This window comes from Heterocephalus glaber, unplaced genomic scaffold (assembly GCF_053883595.1).
Source record: "Heterocephalus glaber isolate CG9 unplaced genomic scaffold, H.glaber_assembly_v1.0 deba00001553, whole genome shotgun sequence".
In the NCBI taxonomy this organism is placed as follows: domain Eukaryota; kingdom Metazoa; phylum Chordata; class Mammalia; order Rodentia; family Bathyergidae; genus Heterocephalus; species Heterocephalus glaber.
In genome coordinates this window covers 27,328,915-27,347,126 of record NW_028258344.1, presented here as the reverse complement: position 1 = coordinate 27,347,126, position 18,212 = coordinate 27,328,915, and the positions used below count along the sequence as shown (strand labels likewise).

Genomic DNA, 18,212 nt, shown 5'->3' with positions numbered 1-18,212 from the left:
AGAATTGTGAGTGTAGTGTAATTAATATGAGGGTTTTATTCCCAATTTTAAATGATCCTTTTTACATTTTTGTGCATCAAATTTATATATTACTATGACTATAGAAAAATATTATTTTAGAAAACAATTTCAAGTCATATCACTAAGAAAATACCTGCTAATTTTTTTCCTATTCTTATCATAGTACACACCTAAACTCTCCTCTAGAAACACTTTTAAATATTTAATTATCACAATAATAAATTTTGTATATACATACATATGTTTAGTGGTTTTATAATTCTGAACTTAACATAATTTTATAAGAATGTCTCCAGTGACTGCTGCTGAAGGAAGTATTTATTGTCTAACATAGATAATAAAATAAATATTAAAATAAAAATAAACATTCAATATGAATTAAAAATACAATTATGATACTATCAATACTAATCAGTGATGGAACTACTCATTCAAATTGGGAATAATCAAAATGTGCACTAGCTTTTGAAAATATAAATCTATGTAGATATATCCACAGGATGGAAGACTTCTCAGAAATAAAAAGAAGTGAACTAATATAGGAAACTACATAGATAAATCCAAAAGCATTTTACTAAGTAAAAGAAGCCAATCACAAAGCATAACATACTATAATATTCCATTTATATGACATTATAGAAAAGGAAAAATTATTGCGATTAATAGCAGTTGAAAGATTTTCAGTGTTGAGGGTAAGAATTGGCTGCATAGACCCATGGGGGTCCTTTGAAGGGTTATAAATATTCTGTGTCATGCTGTCAGTATCACTTATACTACTAGAAATACTTATCAAAAAATTTGGAAACTTGTATGCTTGGAATTGATGAATTTTATTTTACATGCATTTATATAAATTTTAATGATGGTGTCTTTATTACAAATAAATGACAAATCTCATTCATATAGCTTTTCTTGCCAGCCAGTCTTTCCTACATGATTCCAATATAGTACTTATCCTTTAGTGATTTAAAAAAAATTTTTGGTCATCTTTATCATTTGTCATCTATGTTGAACTGTAAATATATGTTCAGCCACAAACAGTATGAAAAAAGAAACACAATGAACACTTTTGAGCAAATTTTGCAAAGGCAAACATTTTAACAATGGCTTATTCTTGTTTCAGATAAAGAGACTGAGTTTTGCCTTTGAAACAGAAATAATATAAACTGCTTAAGTACTTGAAATCCCAATTTCTAACAAAAACTCAGCTCGCATGCCTCATTTATAACTTGCTTAACATTTCTCAACTACTCTTCTGTATAAAGTTCCCATTTTCCCAGAAGTGTCTAATGAGTAGATGCAATGCCTCTGTTTGTCAAGGCCATTGGCTTGCGGAGGGGGGCAACTATCTAATTTCTATATCCTTTTGTTGAACAACAATTTATTACTGTTAGCAAAATCATTACACTAGCTTTGTCTCTGATTATGATTATGAAGTCCCTTCTAGAAAAAGTGACCTATCAAATGCTTTATACTGATATCATTTGTTTCAAGATTTCAGTTTTCCTTTTTAAATTGTTTTTGTTTGTCGGGGTCTGGAATTTTTAAAGTACTGAAGCACTCCATGAGACAGACACTGCTTGATAGTCTGATGGATGAGCTGAACTTGTCTTGGGAGACCTAAAATTTCAACAGTCCCCAAATTACAACCAGAATAATGTCTGAGGCCAACTTCAACCTGATCTATCTTGTTCTTCTAAGGAATTTTCTAGCATGAAATGATAGTATCTATTACCAGAAGAGCCAAAGATGCATACTCACCAAGTGAACGCAAGGTACAAAGTATCCAAAAAGTGCAAGTGGTATTCCAACTGCCCACATTGCACAAGCTGTCACCTTGAAGATGGCAAAATTGAAAACTTTTTTGGAGGACTGAATTTTTTCCTGGAAAAAAAAGAGAATCTGCTGCTTTCACTCTCTTTGTCTTTGGCCCTGGAATCAAGAGGTTGGTAAGTAAAGCCAGTGAGAATGAGAACAAACATGAAGATGCAGAGGACCCTCAGTGTATTAAAGAGGCCTGTGCTGTCAATCAGAACCCTTAAATGCAAAGGGAACAAAATTGTGAACAGACTGCTCTCAGGGGTGACAATGCCATTTACAAGCCCAAGGTGCTTCTTGAAATAGTGTCCCAAAATGACCAGTGAGGGCTGGTATGCAAAGGAGCAGCCACAGGCAAATATAATTCCATAGGTAAGGTACAAACGCTTGATGGATCTTACAAAAGAATTGGACATGAGTCCAATGAATCCCACAGCAGCACCCACAACAGCTGTTTTGCGACAGCCAAATATGTCTGTGAAGACACTGACTAAAGGGCAAGGAAAATCATCCCCATGGACAGAGAGCTTACCCATGCTGTCTTGAAGATCATCTTGTCATTGTCCTTGGACCGGAAAGTCTGGAGCATGGACATGAAGAGCACCCTGCAGGTGTTCTGGAAGCAGAACACCAACAGTTGCATCACATGTCCGCCAGCATCACTAGCCAGCCCCAGTTGCCCTGTGGGGGGGTGGGGGGCGCCCAGGGTTCTGGCCCCACCAGCTCCACCTCCACCTTTTCAGGAGCCGCCTCGGGGTCATCTGAGGGCCTGGGCCAGGCAGCACAGCATCCCTCATGGCCGCGGGGCCGGGCAGCAGCGCCTTGCCAGTCCCCTGCACGGTGGCGGCAGGCTGCTCCTGGATTTTTAAGATATTTTTGATCCAGTAGGTTATACTTTGGAGAAAGGAAAATATTTTCGCTACCTTTGTAGGTCAGATCCTTGCAATAAATAGGCACATAACTTTTTAGAAAATAAAGAAGAAATTCCCTGATAATGTATAATGTTATGTCTACAGAAATGCCTTATTGAAATTCCAGAAGAATATCTGAGAAAACATAAAAGCTTTTTTCAAAATTTTGATACATTTACATGAAATTTAAATATAGTCTCCTTAAGTATGACTCTATATACACATATATTAAATATACTTACATACATATATACACAAGTATATGGTTGAGAAAAAGCATTCAATTCTTTAAGTTCCTTGTAAAATATTCCAAAACCTCCACAGAACAAGACGGGATAGTTTATTAAATTGATTTAAAATGATATTTAAAAACTAAAGACAACTTTTTGTGCAGCACAATCAAAATCCTTGAGGTATCCAAATTTGTCTATTTGTAGACCCAACATGAAACTTTAAGGCCAAGAATTAGCCTTTGTTCCTAGTTCATTCTTTTTTCACAGTGGAAAGTAATATATTTTTTTTCCCTTAAATTCTTTTACTGGTACATTTTAGGTATACATTACATTTACATTTATCATTGAGTGCTTGTACCTGTACATGATGTATCTTGGTTTTCATTCCCCCCCCATTACCTGTGCACCCTTCACACCCTCCACCCTTCCCTATTTACATAAACTTCATTTGCATTTTTTTTCTTTTCTCATGATTTTTCCTTTCCCTTCTTTCCTTTCCCCATCCCCTCTGATCACCCCTACCCCTTTGGACCTTTTCCTATTTCAAATTATCAATTATTTGTTATTAATCCTTTTAATCCTCATTTACACTTTCAGTTTCTCACACTAGAGAAACTATTCCGTATTTACACATGTGTGTCCTATTTATTTCACTTAAGACTATGGCCTCAATATGCACCCATTTAGCTATAAATGACTCTAGTTTCTCCTTCTTTATGGCTGAGTAGTGCTCCATTTTATAAAAAAAAAATATATCTTCTTTATTCAGTTTCCAGTTGATGGGCACTTGGGCTGTTTCCAAGCTTTAGCCATTACAAACTGTGCTGCTATAAATATGGGTGCATATATATCACTGTGGTACGATTCTTTTAAATCTTTTGGGAAGATACCCAGTAGGGGAAAAGCTGGGTCAAATGGCACCTCCAACCCTAGTTCTTTGAGGTATCTCCACACTGATTTCCACAGTGGTTGCACCAGCCTGCACTCCCACCAGCAGTGAAAGAGGGTTCCTCTTTCCCCACACCCCCACCAGCATTTGTTATTGGTTGATTTCTTGATAGCAGCCACTCTTTCTGGGGTGAGGTGGAATCTCAGCATTGTTTTCATCTGCATCTCTCGAATGACCAGTGATGTTGAACATTTTTTCATATGTTTATTTTCTGCTTTTACCTCTTTGTCTGAGAAATGTCTGTTCATTTCAGATGTTCATTTTTGAATTGGGTCTTTAAATTTGGGGGGTCTGATTTTTTTTCAGTTCTTTATATCTTCTAGATAGTAGTCTCTTGTCTGAGGTACAGCTGCTAAAAATTTTTTCCCACATTGTAGGTTGTCTGTTAGCTCTGTTGGTGGTTTCTCTTGCAGTGCAGACGCTTTTTAATAAGATGAAATCCCAGTTGTTGATTCTTTCTGCTAGTTCCTCTGCTACTGGGGTTTTGTTCATAAAGTCTTTTCCTATGCCAATATCTTCAAGAGTTCTACCTAACTTATCTTCCAGTAAGTTTAGTGTTTCTGTCTTAATATTTAGATCTTTAATCCACTTTGATCTTAGTTTAATGCATGGTGGTAGGTATGGATCTAGTTTTAATCTTTTTTGTGGCAGGTTGAAATCCAGTTTTTCCAACACCATTTCTTAAATAGGGTATCTTTCCTCCAATAAGGGTGGTTGGCTCCTTTGTCAAAGATGAGATGGCTGAGTATGTCTGAAATTGTTTCTGCATCTTCTAATCTATTCCACTGATCCTCGGGTCTATTTCTTTTCCAGTACCATGCTGTTTTTATGGAAAGTAATATTTTTCTATAGTCACACATATGGATGTCAATCCAATATGGATTTTATATCCTCAGTTTTGATCAAGGGAAACCTTAAAAACTAACTGCTTCTCAGGAAAATACAGTATTAACAAATATGACAATGACTACTTTCTGTAAACACAATTTGAAACATTATATCTAAACTCAGTTAATCATATAAAATAGTGTAACAAATATACATGTTTTGATGTATGCATGGTTTTATATATAATAATTATATCCAATAATAATTTTGACTTAATTTTATTAGACATTCATAATGCCAGATAGTGTGTACTTTGAAAATATAGTTAGGGAGCATTTTAAAAAGCATCTAAATTATTTTCCATTCAAGTAATTTTTTTCTCCTTGTCTGTACCATTTTCTGTTGAGATAAGGCCACTAGGCTAAGGCTTAGCCTCATGGAGAAAAGAAAGGAAAATCATGCTAAGATGAAATGTCTTTCTTTAGTTTTGGTTCTCACACAATTTTTGTTTCTACTTTAGCAAAAGTCTTGAAATTTCAGAGAGAGAGAATATTTTTTGAAATTCTTAAAATTCAGTTATACAATAATAATAACCAGATTAATAGGAGTGCTACAAAGGACACTTTTGCTTTACAGTAGTTTTGTGGCAAAGGCCTAAGGGAACAAGAAATATAATGACACAAAATTAGATTCATAGATTTTGCTACTTTTCAAGTGAAAGGCATTTATACCATACTAATTGTATATCGTATTTCATTGAAAAGAAAGTTTGTGTTATCTGTTTGTTTCTTTCTTTATAAGAACTGTTTTGGTTTATGTCACATAATGGTTAATTACATTGAAGATATATACAGTGTAATAACTACTGTTATTCTCTTATTATTTGATTTTATTATATTGTTTTAGTTTTTATAAAATTGAAAAGAATAACCTACTAAAATAGTAAATGGTAAAAATATACAGATAAATTTTGGGGTTAAGTGGCAAATTGTAGTGTTTTGAAAGATTTCAAGATTTCCAGAAATGGCTTACAGTCAACTTTGTCTTAAATATAATATGTCACATTTATATAGAGTGACTATAGCTGTGGAGAGTACTGAGTAGATATACCTGAGCAAAACCTTAGTAGTTTGCAGATTCTCTGCAGAAAGAAAAGAATGGAATGTTCTTGAGTCCCCCATGTGGAGAAAATTACTGCATCTGAAGAGCCGCAGGCTTAGCAGGAGACAGCCAAAAGATTTCAGGTTTCCCAAGTGGAGCTGATGGTTGGTCCACGGGAATTTACAACACTGTCTGTGCAACATATGAACAATCTGGAAAAACTTGGCATCAACAACATCTAAGTTCAAGATGCTAATGATCCAGCAAGAAAAACTCTACCAGAGTGCAGACAATGAATAAAAGGCCAAAGGATATATTCCAAGTACAATTAAACATCATAACCAAAACTCAGGGAGAACAATCACCTGATACCCATGTGGGGATAAATCTTGTCACCTCTACTACAGAACAGATGCCTTGAAAAGAGGGTCATCACCTTCCTGGTTCTGATAAAACAACAACACCACCATAGGCTCAAACAAGTTGACTGACTTTCTAAGGTATCAGTACAGAGTGAGGTACTGTACAGGATTGGTACCAGTGCTCCCATGCTTTAAAACTGCATATTTGCATGCTTCAGCTGCCTGCCAAGAATAAATATTATTTGTGAAAGTATAAATCATACTAAGTGGTCTTGATACAATCTCAAGTATGCTAATTCACATCCAACTTATTCAATAGTTAAAATCCACTCCACAGTTTCTAAATATAAAACATATGTGAATAAAATATGTACTAGTATATGCATATGTAAGATATATAATACAACTTATTTTATTGGAGAAACTTCAAGTTTAACTGTGACCTGAGTACCTATTCAGGATATACACACAGACCTCGTCTTTGAGCTTTAATGAAAAACAGATTCTAAATAGGACTTGTAGAAGCTGGATGTGATGGTGCACACCTGTAATGCCAGCACTCAGGAAGCTGAGGCAAGAGAAACACACCTTGAGTTTGAGGCTAGCCTGAGCTGCATAGTGAGTTCAAGACCAGCCTGGACTATAAAGCAAGTCTGTCTCATAAAACAAAATAAAACATAACAAAACAAAAACATCAACAACAAAATATAGGACTTGTACACCTGTAGAATAATTTGTTAGCCCTTTAAATTGTATATTAATTAGTACTAAGAATAGTTCAATAGCCTATAACAGAATAGACAGACTAGATAAATTCTACAGTATTTGAAGTTGAGAAGTTAGATTAAATGAACACCCAGGTTTCGATAAGTTCCCTTATATTGTTTCTGTGTTTTGCTCTTTTACTTTTTATTTTAAGAATGAGTATAAAGCCATATGAAGAGGTTGAAAATCACATGGTAACATATTTTCAGTTATATTATTTTCTATATAAATATAATGGAATTCTTGTATCTTTTAATTAAAGATATGACTTCAGAGTTCACCCCCCAGAATAACTCAGTAGAGTAGCCATACTTTCATAGAATATCATCCTGGAGTCTACCACAGTTCCAGAAGACTCAAAGAAGTTTTTTACATGAATAAATGAATGATATATTGTAGGGAACAAGGAAAAGGGACATTACCAGAACCCCTGTAGTGGATCCTGGTCTCCTATGACCCATGACAACACAAGGCATATTGAAGAATTAAGATAGGAAACTAAACTTGCAGAAGAAGCTGGGATCTGACCTGATCAGTGCTGCTCTGGTGAGCAAAGACAAAGGCACCAGAGCTTGCCACTATTTATTCAGTTCATAGGAAGTAACAGACAACTTACAGGGCAGTGATAATCCTAAATTAACAAAGATCTTACAATTGGAGGAAGTATCAGATGTTTCAGAGGGTGGTGGTAATCCTAAAACCAGAAGATCTTATACTTATGAGAATATTATATTGATTAGGACAGTAAGATGGGCAAAGATGGTCTTACAGCAGCAGGTATGATGCATTAAGATGATAAGGAATTTGTCCCTCCCCAGGTGAGACCTTTCCGCTTGGTTTTCAAAGACCCCGAATTTCTTCAGCTGATATAATCTTGCCCTTGAGCATCACAGCATTACCAGACCATTGAGGTCTCAGCTGTGACCAGAGGCAAAATGGAGTTATGTTTTGATATGTCATTGCCAGCCTGTATACGGGAAGACTAGGTCTAATCATAATTTAATTGTATAATGATTCTTTCTGAAAATTATGTAGAATTGTTCCTGACAATATATATTTTAGTGGATTCTGATTTTAAAATATTTACCTATGATTCTCCATTTTAAATCTTCTTCCTTACTATGTATGATTTAATTAGTCATTGAAAATAAAAATACATAATGCATGATCTTGAAAAACTAATGTATATCCAGATTTTGATTATAGCTTCCTGTTTCTTCTCCAGTGGTGTCTTCATAGATTTTTCTCACACAGTTATTTAAAAGATGCAAAAATTTAGTGTGTATATGTTAATAAGCATAATTTTAAAAGCCTTGTGTAAACAAAGTTCTATAGATTTGTTTTGCTGTTAACATTCACTAAGATTTTTCTCTTTTCACACACACAATGGAAATGTTGATCAGGGGTTAGCTAATGGAATGAATAGTGATTGAATTCATACACTTTTTGTTGTTCCTGTTGTTGTTGCTGTTGTTGTACTGGACACTGAACTCATCCTTTCTGTACTGAGCTTTTTTATTTTTTATTTTGAGACAGTGTTGTGCTAAGTTGCTAAATTGCTTAAGCTAGGCTTGAACTTGCATCCTCTTGCCTCAGCCTCCTTGAGTGCTGAGATTATAGGCATGAACCACTACACCCAGCTTTGAATTCATATTCTTGACTAAACTGAATAGTATTGAAAGACATGGATGAAAATTTGTGTATATGACTAAAGGGTTTTGATAATAATGTAGATCATGTACTTAACTGTGACAGCTATGCTGCTAGGAGGAAACAGGGAGACAGTGACACCAGAACAATGCTAATAGGGGGCTTTATCATCTCATTTTTGCAATGGACACTTCTTGAAGAGAGTAAATCAACAAAGAGGCAGAACTAAATTAAATACTACTTAGTGGACTTAGATATCTGTCCGTTTCTAACAGCTGAAGAATTTTTGTGGTTCTCATGAGCAGATAGCATTTCTCCAGGTAAGAGCATATGATATACCACAAAACAAGTCTCAATAAAATGAAATCTCAAGTATCTTTTCTTACCAAAATGAAATATACCTAGAAATAAAAAAAAACACTTGGAAATATATATGTATTAATAATATATATATCATAAACAATATTTGAAACATCATATTTTTGAATATTCAAAAGGTGAAGGAAGAAATCAAGAAGAAAATTAAAACATTTATTGAAATAAATGAAAATCTATTAGGCGGAAAGTCTGTAGCAATAAATACACACACATACACGTACACACAGAGCAGAAAGTTCTCAGCTAAGCTATAGCTGCATTTCCAAGAAATTTAAAGATAAGAACAAACAAACATAGAAGGTGACAAACTCTAGAAGGAAACAAATACTAAATATTATAATAAAAATAAAAGAAATAATGATTTAAAATTACAAAAGATCAATGAAGATCTGGTTCTTCCAATAGATAAACAGTAGTAGCAAACCATTAGTGAGACATGTTAAGAAACAGAAATAAGATTTTGGAGGTCTTCCACTGAGATTACTGGTCAGAGATGAATTAAATTTGCTTCTCTGGGGTGAACCTTCTGGATGCCATACCACCATACCCAGTGCCAAGGGGGTGAACCACATGGGTGCCAGCAGCACACATCCTCCCCCACCCCATTGTTGAAATGAGAAGACAAATAAACAAGTCTCAAAACCATATTTCCAGATCACCTAAAGCAAACCTAAAGGGCAACGAGATGGAACAATCTGAAACTCAAGCACATGGACTCCCTGAACTGGCAATGAAAGAGAATCTGGAAAAAATGAAATCAGAAATAATTTCTCACATAACAGCAGAGATTGTGCCCATAGTGCAAGACATAATTAATAAATCTAGAGGCACACAGCTGAAAAAAAGAGGAGCTGAGGTACATGACGGAATCCCAACATAAGAAACAAATGGAATCCATAAAACAGATGAAAACAGATTTTCAGGAGATTAAAATCTCCATTAAAAGTTTACACAGCAGAATGAGCCAATGTGAGGACAGAATTTCACATATAGAAGATAAGATTGCAATTAGTGACCATGAAAAGAAAAATTGCTTTAAAACTGTAAGGGAACATGTGAAATCAATCCAGAAGCGGCTAGATGATGCAAAGAAGAATAACATAAGACTGATTGGAGTCAATGAAGAAAGAGGAGAGAGTGCAGATGACATAAAAAAAACTGTTCACAGAAGTGATGGCAGAAAACTTCCCAAGGAGGGGAAAAGAACTTGACATACAGATAAGTGAGGCATATAGGACTCCAGCTAGTCTTGATCAAAAAAAATCTACACATAGGCATATAATAATTAGAATTCCAGAAACCCAACAGAAGAACAAAATTCTACAAGCAGTTAGAGAAAAGAAACAAGTCACATACAAAGGAAAGCCTATCAGAATGACAGCAGACTTCTCAACACAAACCCTCAGGGCAAGAAGAGCTTGGAGCAATGTATTTCAAGCCCTACTTCCAGCAGCTATTTCCCTGCTGGCTATGTTCCCCAAAGAATTAAAAGAATCATACCACAGTGATATATGTGCATATACCATGTTCATAGCAGCATAATTTTTAATAACTAAAACTTGGAAGCAGCCCAATTGCCCATCAACTGGAGACTAGATAAAGAAAATGTGGTCTTTTTATAAAATGGAGGACCACTCAGCCATAAAAAATGAAAAATTAGAGACATTTATAGCTAAATGGATGCACATTGAGGTGATAGTCTTAAGTGAAATAAATAGAACACACATATAAATACCAAATAGTTTCTCTGGTGTGAGAAACTAAAAGTGTATATAAGAACTAAAATGTATAATACACAATGTGAAATAGGAACAAAAGAGGCAAAGGGGAAGGGGAAGAGGGAGGGGTAGGGGAAAGGAAAGAAGGTAATAGAATTAATATGAGAAAATGAAAAAATGGAAACAAAGTCTTTGTAAATAGCGAGGGATGGAGGGGTTGAAGGGAGGCAGGGGAAGGGCGAAAAATAAGAACCAAGAGAGATTATGTAAAGGTGCAAATTTCCAATGATGAAAGTCATTATATTGTATACCTAAAATGTACCAATACAATTAATTTTTAAAAAAGAAACAGATAATATTAAATGAATAAAATGAGAGATAAGAAAGGAACCACTGTAACAAACACCACAGAAATATAAACGATCATTAGAGTTTATAATGAACAAATGTACAGCAAAATTTAATAATCTAGGTGAAATGAACAAATTAAGATTTTACAAAGTGAATCATAAAGGATTGTATAATTTCAGCACAAAAATAACAAGTAGCAAGGTAGAAACTATAATAAAATCTCTCATAAGAGAAAACTTCAGAAGCAGAACACTTCACTACTGAGTTTTACCAAAAATTTAAAGAGGATTTTGTAGCATTTCTTATTAAATTACTTCAAAAAATATTGAAGGGAAGGAAATTCTTCAAAGTTCATTCTACAAAGCCAACTTTATCTGCATAACAAAACCAGACAAGAAGATAACTAAAAGAGAAAAGTTCAACCCAATATCCTTAATGGATATAAGCACAAAGGTCCTCAACAATATCTTAGCAAACCAATTTCAACAGCACATTTAAAAGTTTATTCAGGCTTGGGGATTTAGCTCCATGGCGCCACACCTGCCTTGCAAGCCCAACGTCCTGAGTTTGATCCCCAGAACCGAAAATAAAAGTTTATTCATTATGATTAAAGGATTTTTCCCATGTGTACAAATCTGACTCAACATACATAAATCAATAATCAGGATACTAAAGCATTATCACACCAAAGAGAAAATGACAAAACCATACGTTCATCTCAACAGATGCAAAAAGTGCATTTGATAAAATTCAACATCCCTTCATTATAAAAATGTGGATAAAATCAAGTACAGAAGGAACGTACCTTAACATAAGCAGGGCATTCATAACAAGCTAACAGCTAACATTCTACTCAATGGGTAAATACAAAGCTTTCTTTCTAAGATTTAGGTTAAGAAAAGAATGTCCACTTATATTCAACATAGTACAGGAAATCCCAGATAGAGCAAAAAAACCCCCCCAAAATAAAGGGCACTCAAATTGGAAAAGAGAAGTCAAATATATAACTCTTTGCGGATGGCATACTTTTATATATAGAAAATCTCACGTACTTCAACAAAAGACTATTAGAGCAAATAAATGTATTTAGCAGTGTGTCACAATATTAAAAATTCATGTGTAAAATCAATTACATTTCTATAAGCCAATAGAAGTTATCTGAAATAAAAGCTAAGAAAACACTTCCAATTACAATACTTACAAAAAATGATAAATAATCTATGATGGAATTCAACCAAAGAGGTAAAAATTCCCTTCAAGAAAAATTATAATACATTGATGAAAGCAATTAAAGAGAACATCCCCCCAAAAAAAAACAAAAGAAGAAGAAAGAAAAGAAAGATATCCCATGTCTGTGGATTGGAAAAATTAATCTTGTTAAAATGGCCATACTAAAAGAAGCCTACAGGTTAAATGCATTGCGTATCAAAATATCAATGACATCCTAAAATTTGTATAAAATTATAGATAGCCAAAGCAATTTTAATCAAAAGAACAAAGTAGAAGGCATTACACTAATTGATTTCACAATGCAGCTCAAGGCTATAGTTATCAGCTTGGTACTGACATAAAAATAGATATGTAGAGCAATAGAAGAGAATAGAGAAACTACAAGTAAACTTATGAGCCTACAACCATGTGATTTTTCAACAAAGATGCTGAGAACATGCATTGCAGAAAGTAGAGTGTTTTCAATAAACTTTGTTGGGAAAAGTAGATACAAACATGCAAAAGGATAAAACAAGCTCCTTAATTCTCACTAGTTAAGAAAAATCATCTTAGCACACATTAAAACTGAGCATTATAATTTAAAACAGTAACACTACTAGCAGAATACATAAGAGGAAATGCTTCAGGACATTGGAATGGACAAACTTTTTTTGGACAAGATACCAAAATCATAGAAAGCAAGAGCAAAAGAGGCCAAATAAAGTTTCATCAACTAACAGTTTTGGTTCAGCACAGGAAACAATTAGTGTGAGGAGATAATCTAAAGAATGAGAGAATATATTTGCAAATTATAAACCTGAAAAGAGGTTATTCACAAACAGGAAAATATTAACTCATGTTACTGCAAATTGGCACACTATCTCTGGAGAGCAGGGATTCAAAGAACAAATCTATGAGCTTCCTAGAGCTATGAAAATGTTCTATACCTCAAAAGATATTTTATATAATATTACCAAAATTCATCTAATTGTACACTTATCTAAGCATTTCTTTTTATGTTAATTTTACCTTAATTTAAAAATTATTTTTCATACAAGATTTTATTAATTCCAATGTGAACAGTGAACCTTAAAAATGTAGACTGAGTTTGGTAGTGCACATGGCTGTAGGCCCAGCACTAGGGAGGCTGAGGCAGGAAGATTGCTGCAAGTTTGAGGCCAACCTGGAATACATAGTGCATTCAAGGCCAGCCTCAACTATATAGCAGGACCCTGCCTTAAAATATCAAAAAAGAAATGGAGATTAGAAACACTGATATACTGAATATATCTTAGTAAGGTTACAAACCCCACGAATCTTGAACAATATGATAAATTAGAAATATTAGATTCATGAAATTCAGTCCATTAATAATAGTATAAAGAGATGAAAAATCAACTCATGTTGTAGGAAACATAATACACATATTTGAGAAAAAGTCATATTCTGTAAATGTAAAAATGTTCCAAAGTAGTTTAAATAGAATTGTAAATATTTAGGGAGAAATTTGAGTTTAACGAAAGTAGGTTATTGGATTTCCAATAAACTGTGAAAATATTGTAAACATTCATTCATTCACTGTAAACTGTGAAAATATTGTAAATTATTTATTTAGGCAAATAAAGGCTACATTCTTTGTGAAATACTAGTATGCATCCATAAAAATAGCTCACAGTAAAAAGAGAGAAAATCAATACAGACATCAAGTCATTGAAATTATGTTTGGGAAGTTTAAATTAGCAATATCAGGTGAAATACTTAAATTCTGTGGGTGAGGTGGGGGAAGAGAAGAGAGAGAAAAAGAGAGAGGCAGAGAGACAGAGAGAAAATGTGAGTAGAGATTTAAATTAAGGTATTATATCCTAGTGCTGTTGATTACTTGAATTATTTACCTTTATAGTATTATTCTTCTTCAACAATATGATTTCTTTTTCTTTGGTACCGGGGATCAAACTCGGGTCCTTGTGCTTGCGAGGCAGGCGATGGAACCACTGGGCTAAATCCCCGACCCACCAATATGATTTCTGATACTAGAGAAGAAACTTGGAGACTCAAAATACTAAACAAATGTAAATACTTATTGGGGCCAGGGATTTAGCTCAGTGGTGCCACCACCTGCCTTGCAAGCGCAAGGTCCTGAGTGCAATCCCTGGTACCAAAAAAAAAAAAAAATTTTTTTTTAAATACTTATTTTGAGAATTCGTTTTACTCATTTGTCACTATGGAGACTTGCTGCCATCTGCCATTCCTTCAACAACTTCTTAAAAGTCATTTTCTACATGAGAGGCCATAGAAAGCAATTAATTGTCATCCCAAAGTGATATCTATTCTGGAATATTCCCAGGATCAACAGAATGAGTCATAAGAGAGAGAATAGTAATTTGAAAAGCCAAAAATCACCAGTATAAACATTATTTTTAGTCTTCTAGTGAATAAAATGAGCCATTTGGTTTCAGTGTAGACTAGTCAGTTCTTTTCTGAAAATGTTTACACTGCTCAGTCAGGAGCTATGGCCCAGTGTTAGAGTGCCTACCTAGCATATTCATGGCCCTGGATTCAGACCTCATCACTAGTAAAAAAAAATCACATTGGCCAATATAAATAATCTTCCTATGCTTGCAGTAATGTCAAATTACACATGCATAATGCATTATAGTTTATAAGACACATTATTTCAAATTTCTAGTTTGCATTTTCAGTCCTACATTAAAGTTTTTTGAAACACCCTGACTTTAACACAAATTCTTTCTTTATCAATGTTTAGGCAGGTTCCTAAAATTTCTCCTAAACTGTCATTGCATGTTCTTATAAACTCCAGTTTTAGTAAGAATCCTTCCACATCAGTTTAGCAAGTGCCTTTTTCCTTAAATATTTGGTCACATTTGATATTTAATCAAGTTCCTCATCCTCCATCAACCTGCAGGCAGTGTCTGGTCACCCTAGCATGCTGGTAGGTAAGAATTGTTAGGATTATTTAGCTAGATTATCCTCTGATGCTTGTCTTAGTCCATTTAGGCTGCTATAATGGAATATCATGAACAGGACTGCTTAAATAACCAACATTTATTACTTATAATTTTGGAATCTAGAAAATCCAATATCAAGGCCTTTGAAGAGTTGATGTCAGCATGGTCCTACTTCTTTGTTCATGGATGGCCAGCCCATCTTCCTGTAGCCCTTTATGGTGAGAAAGGGCACTAATCCCATTTATGAGATCTTCATCCTCATAACCCAGTTACCTCCTAAAAGATTGTCCTATACTGATGAATATCATCATATCTGTATTAAGATTTCAACATATGAGTTTTGGGGATGCACAAACATTCAGTCTATAGTACTTTTGTGTTTCTACTACTCCTATTCTTCTGATTGGCCATGAATTCTCCCTTATCTAGCTGTATTTAGAGCAGAGTCCAATTCTCTCCTTCACCAAAAGACACCCTACACCAATCACCACCCCACCCCATAGTCCCTTGAAAAAAGTTTGCCTTACTTTATTGTCCTCAACAATTATCATGGATATGTGCTTTTCTTTAACATCTTAATTTCTAAAGACATGGATCTTTAATTCACAATGTTCTCATTCTAATACATACCAATAAATTAAGATAATATTACTAATAATTGACTATATGATAGCTCTATCTCCATTCATTAACCCATTGAGAGACATTGAGTAATTTTCAAGCCTTTTAAAAACTTTCATGAATTAAAATAATTAAGTAACTAATCACCTTTGATGTTACCCTTGAATAACTTTTCAGTAGCTGTGGCTGGTAGTTTCACCATTTTATCATTAATATGACCTGGACAAATGAAGTCATCCTCCAACTTATTTTATAACTGTTGTGGCCAAATTGGTTTCATAATTCTTTTCTTCAAGAAGTAGTGATTCAATACTACTATCTTTTTGGAACTCATTACATGTCACATGATATAATGATGGAAAAAAAATTAACTTGGCACCATACAGTTCACATTCCACCTCCTTTCTTTCCCTGAATTTCCCATTTCTTAAGTAAAGTCATGGTTGAGAAAGTCACAAATTCATTCTAAACCATGCCTTTCTGGCAGTTTTAAAAGAATGTGATGAATCAGGTTTGCTTTGGGCTATATTCAGTACTTAGTCATTTTTGTGGTGATTGCCCGAAGATGAATTTAGTATGTTCATTTAAACAACCCTCAGCATAGAAATATGATGACAGAAAAGAGAGAACTGAAAGTAACTGTTTTGCACTCATTTTCTACCAGATAACAGAAAGGAATGTCAAAAATACGTATTGGCATTTCCTCAAATTTTAATCATTTTTAGATGAGAAAATACGGCAGTTACATGTATGACAAGTATATTTTATTGAAGTTTTAATTTTAGTTTCAGGTGCCAACTGCTCCAAATTAATCCTTTGCTAGTATCCTGTGTTCACTTCAGAACACTTTTTTTTTCCTTAAAATTTTTTTTTTTTTTTGGATTTATCCAGTCTGGCAAATAAACACGAGCCTTAATGTCAATAGAACACTACAAACAAACAAAGCATATGAACTATTTGCCCCAAAATGAAGTTTGTAGTTGCATTAAAAAATTGGACTGTGGTTTAACTTCAAAACATAAATGTACTGTCCTGGGTGCCTAATACTCAAAATGAATTTGAGGTAGACAAAAAAGCATCAGCAAGATAAAATTAATTTAACATTTGTGTTCTTTATGCTTTCATGGAATGTAGTTATCTTTTTCTTGTACTGGGGATCAAACTTGGGACTTTGAACTTGTGAGGCAGGTGGCGGCACCACTGAACTCAGCCCCTGTAGTTATCTTTTAATAATGCAGTTAGTCCTTTACAAGATTGCTCTATTCTGGGAACCCTAGTAATTTGAGATTTTATTTATTACTTTTCTCTTCACACCTATTATTTTGATTCCAGTATTTAAAAAATACTACTGTGTGTATAATGAATTTTCTTGTGGTTTATTGTGAAAAAGAAATATACTCTTTAATGAGTGTCACATCTCACATAAGTTAAAGATTGTTCCAGATTTCTATCATAGTTAAATTTATAATGATAAAGCTACTATATAGAATGTCATAACGTATCCATTTACTAAAATTGACATGTATAAAATGTCAAATCACTGTGTAGTCATTGATTTCAATACTGTTACTTGGGGTTTAATCATGCTGGATCTTATTTACTGTGCTATTCCTAGGCTAAATGGAAAATAATAAGTTGGACTGTGGAACTAAAATAATGTACCTAAAACTCATACAGTGTTGCCTGCCAAAGTTTATACTTAAGCATAATGTGAAACCTGCTTCTATTTACCACATGAATTGGAGAAATAGAACGTGTGGTGATCTAAATTTACATATTTTATTTTTCTAATTGCCCAAGTGAAACATAAATACATTATTGTGCCTAAAATTAAGATGATAAAGGACCATAGAGAGTAAAATAGAGATATTATAACTTACTTTCCTTTGCAATATTGCTGTTATCGCTCTGATAGTCGCCTTTCTCTAGTTCTTCTATTAATGTTAAAATGTTCTGGTATGCTTATATGGATCATATTTATAATCTTTATTAAAATAAATTTGTTCTACTATATTTTTCTAACAGCATAAATCATCTTCCAAACTGTGACTCTTGTATTGGTTAATACAAATATTAATATCAGTATCTTCATATACATAGAAGGATATCTATTAATTTTCCTATAGATTGTTTAAAAATTTAAAATTACCTATATACTGCTCAATCAACACTCTTGTGTATACATATGTGCATATTCAATTATAATTTTAGACAGCATGTTAATTAGATATGATGGAGTGAGATTCAGTTGAAATTTCATGTTACTTAAGAATAAAAAGTTGGGCTGGGGATTTAGCTCAGTGGTTTTGCTGCCTGCTGCACAAGCGCAAG

At 33.9% G+C, this 18,212-nt stretch overlaps 1 pseudogene; it reads right to left on the bottom strand.

Annotated features, from left to right (window-relative positions):
• Positions 1-1,752: 1,752 nt before the first annotated feature.
• LOC101715766 (monocarboxylate transporter 10 pseudogene) overlaps positions 1,753-18,212 on the bottom strand; it is a 65,588-nt pseudogene continuing 49,128 nt past the window's right edge.